Source organism: Chiloscyllium plagiosum, unplaced genomic scaffold (genome assembly GCF_004010195.1).
Source record: "Chiloscyllium plagiosum isolate BGI_BamShark_2017 unplaced genomic scaffold, ASM401019v2 scaf_9674, whole genome shotgun sequence".
Taxonomy (NCBI): Eukaryota; Metazoa; Chordata; class Chondrichthyes; order Orectolobiformes; family Hemiscylliidae; genus Chiloscyllium; species Chiloscyllium plagiosum.
In genome coordinates, this window is record NW_025210040.1 from 7,855 (window position 1) to 11,959 (window position 4,105).

At 45.0% G+C, this 4,105-nt stretch overlaps 1 long non-coding RNA gene across 1 annotated transcript; it reads left to right on the forward strand.

The window, feature by feature from the left end:
* The first annotated feature begins 1,892 nt into the window (after positions 1 to 1,892).
* On the forward strand, positions 1,893 to 3,882 carry LOC122546853. The gene is made up of 2 exons (XR_006310821.1): positions 1,893 to 1,933; positions 2,660 to 3,882. It is a non-coding gene; the product is annotated as an uncharacterized LOC122546853 (long non-coding RNA).
* The last annotated feature ends 223 nt before the right edge of the window (positions 3,883 to 4,105 follow it).

Below are 4,105 nucleotides of genomic sequence, written 5' to 3' on the forward strand. Positions count from 1 at the left end.
TTGATAAATGGGTGCAGGGATTAAAGCTAGATAAGACCTATGAGGCTCTAAGACATTATTCTGCTGAAGGAGTTGAAAAACTCAATTGCAGTGACAGTAAGAATTCACGTGGAGGAACGGAAAGTGCAGGAAGTGAGAAGGGCAGCAGAGTCAGCAGATAAAATACATATTGGTGCATAAGACAAGCTTCTGGTCAGAATTTCACCCTGTGAGAGATAGAAGCTGAGAGAAGGAGAGGTCCTTCACTACAAAACAAAGAGTAGAGAACACGGGTAAGGGTTTACCACAGGATAAAGAAGCCTGACAGGGTGGTCAGCAGGTGAAAGGCCTCACACGTTTTCACTGTAATGGGGTGGGACACGGAAAACTACAATGCCAGTGGTTTCAAAAGGGCAAAGGAAAAAGGTATTTTCACTGCGAGAAGATGAGACACATAAAGTCACAGTGCTGGTTGTTAAAGAAAGGCATTGTGGGAAAGGATGTGGTAAAAGAAGCTAAGCTAGTGGCATTAGTGAAGGTGGTAAAGGAGAGCCCAAGGAGAGCTGAGGAGCTGCAGGAGAGTGCCCAGCCTCGGCAGGGGCTGGGGATGGAGTTAGTACCTCAGCTCTATCAGGAATTCGCCTCTGTGGGTAAAGTTTACTCAGAAAGAACAGGGGGAGAAGGACAAGAAGTTATCATTTTGAGAGATACAGGATCTAACCAGTCGCTGACAGTAAGGGATGAGTGAGTATGCACTCTTTCTGATCTGTTACCCAAGAGTGTGGTCATTTGTGGGATAGATGGACAGAAATTTAACGTAATATAAGATCAGGTCGGAGTGCCAACTCAAGACTGGGGAAGTTACAGTGGGCGTGACTGACAGAGTGTCAGTTCCAGGAATTCAGTTTGTTTTTGGGAATGATTTGGCAGGACCCAAGGTGGGGGTGACACCCCTTGCTGTGGAGAAGCCCAAGGAAGACCAAGAAACTGAGGAGTTAAAACAGAAATATCCGGGTATTTTCCCAGACCGTGTGGTAAGCAGATCCCACTGTCATAAGTCACAGCACGAAGTGAAAAGTATAGAGAACGATGAAGGGGTTGAGGTTCAGTTAGCGGATATCCTGTTTGACGTAATGGTGCAGGAAAACCCTGAACAGGCCAAGACTCAAGGAGAAGTATTTCCTCCTGAAAGACTAAGGGACTTGCAACAGCAAGACAAGACGATAAAAGATATATATGGGGATGTGTACTCCGAAAAGGAGGCAGAGAATATCCTGGAGGGTTATTATCCGAGAGGTAGAATCCCAGGACAGAAATGGAGACCACGGCAGGTTAGTGCAGAGGAGAAATGGGCCGAAGTGCACCAGGTTGTGTTGCCGGGAGCACACAGACAGGAGGTGTTCCGGGTAGCACATGAACTACCTGTCGGAGGTCACCTATGAAAGACTCAGGCTAAGGTACAAAAACATTTTTATTGGCCTGGAGTGCACAAGGATGTGGTTACCTTTGCCGTACGTGTCATACATGCTAAATGGCAGGTCTGCCACAGGACGGTAATAAAAACCAGCCCCTCTGTTGCCAGTTCCTGCTTTGGAAGATCCTTTCACACGGGTTATAATTGATCGTGTAGGTCCCCTCCCGAGAACTAAAACTGGGAACCAGCACTTGTTAATCATAATGGATGTGTCTCCCAGATTTCCGGAGACAATTCCATTACGGAGTGTCAAGGCAGAAAAGGGGGGTGGAGGAGTTAGTAGCTTTCGTCACATGGTATGGATTCAGTCGGACCAAGGGTCAAATTTTACTGCTCAGCTGTTTAAGGAGCTTCGGTACACAGCACTTTAAATCCGGTGCGTATCATCCTGAATGCCATGAGCTTTAGAAAGGTGACATCCGACCTCGAAGACCACGTTGAGAGCGTACTGTCAGGATTACCCGAATGATTGGGATAAAGGTATCGCATTCATATTGTTTGCCATTAGAGATGCCCCAAATGAATCTACTCAATTCACTCCCTTCGAGTTAATATTCGGGCATGAAGCGAGAGGCCCTTTGAAATTAAGTAAAGAAAAAAATGACAGGACCAAAGTTGGAGATTATGTGAGAGAGAGATTAAATCGAGTAGGTCAGTTAGCTAAACAGCACGTAAAGAGGTATAGAATGAAGAAGGTAGTTGATAAAACTTCTAACACTCAGACATTTTCCTGAGGGGATGATGTGTTGCCGGTGAGAGGAGATCCCTTCAAAGCCAGGTTTAGTGATCCCTACAAATTGAGAAAAGGTTGAGTCAGGTGAACTATCTAGTAAAGATGCCAGATAGAAAAAAAAGATATTGGCTATGCCATGTGAACGTGTTGAACCCGTATTATACTGGAGAGAAAGAACTGGAGAAACAGGCGTTAGTTACTGCCCCGCAGAGTGAGGAATCAAAGCCAGATGATGTGGATTTTGATGTGCCTGAAAATATGTTAAACAATGAGGAAGTCCTTGAGGAGTGGGATAGGTTAGTAAACTCTCTGTCCCAGGAGCACAGAATGCAGTTGAAAGATTTGTTACAGCAGTATAAGGACATATCTAAGAATCAGATGGGGAGGACTAATGCTACTGTACATGAAGTAGACGTAGGGAACACTGCTCCGATACAACAACACCCCTAACGGCTTAACCCTTTCAAAGCCAGACAGGCCCAGATGGAGGTGGAGGCCATGCTCGACGAGGACAGCATCGAACCAAGCCCGAGCGAGTGGAGTTCACCGATCGTCTTAGTTCCCAAACCTGATGGGACTCAACGATTATACGTGGATTATCGGTCAACCCCGTTATAAAATCGCTCTCATATCCAATCCCGAGATTGGAGAGCTGTGTCCAGAAAGTCAGACAAGTCACTTACATCACCAAGTTGGTCTTACTGCGTGATTACTGGAAAGTACCTTTGTCAGAGACAGCGAAATAAATTTCTGCGTGTCTAACCCCAAATGGGCTATATCAGTTTAAAGTGATGCCCTTTGCAATGAAGACCACACCCGCCACATTCCAAAGGCTCATGAACAGAGTTGTGGCTGGGTTAACAAACTGTGCATGTTGATTTGGACGATGTAGTGATCTCTAGTGAGTCCTGCAAAGATGACATGGTGCAGTTGTTGGAGCTCTTTGAACGACTACAAGAAGCAAGACTGGTGACAAACCTAAATAAAACGGAAGTCGCGAAAGCAGAGGTGACGTTCTTGGGACATAACACCGGTCATGGAAGGTTGAGCCCATGGAACACAGAGACGAAGGCCAACGAGGAACTTCCACGACCAAACTCGAAGAAAGAGGTGCTTTGATTCTTAGGACTCTGCGGATTCTATCCGAAGTTTGTTCCAAACGTCAGTGGTGTCGTGGCACCATTGACCGATTGGCTGAAGCAGAACACAATGTTTCGGTGGACAGAACAACGTCAGGAGGCATTCGACCATTTCAAATCGATATTCACCCCCAAACCAGTCTTAGCCACACCAAACATTTCAAAACCTTTTAAAGTCACCACCGATGCGAGTGACAGTGGAGTTGGGGCTGTACGCCTGCAGGAAGATGAGGGTGGGATTGAGCTGCCAGTTGGTTACTTTCCACTTTCCAAAGAAGATGAACATCCCCCCCCAGAGGAAATACTCCACGATGGGAAAGGAACGATTGAGTTTGGTTCTGGCCTTACAGCATTTTAATGTGTAGGTCATGAACAATGTGTCAGAGTCAGTTGTGTAAACAGATCACAAACCTCTTACATTCTTAGAATACTTTAAAGATAAGAATATGAGACTATTTTGTAGGAGTCTTATGTTACAGAGTTTTAATTTAAAAAAAGGTGAACTTAGATTGAAGTTATCGGAATGTTAGCGTAATGCGCTTTAAGAATAGAAAAATTTTTTTCTTAAGGAGGGAGGTGTTATGAAGGTGTACTGTATCTTTAAGAAAGTTAAACGCTAGCAGGACTACCTGACAACGCCAAGTGTTCTGAACAAGACACAATATAATCTGTGGTCCAGCAGCTAGGGTAGCTGGTTGCCTGGAGACAAAAACAAATTCAAACTGGGCCAATCAGTTCAAATTATACCGCGTAAAATACCAAACTCCAATCTAGTTTGAA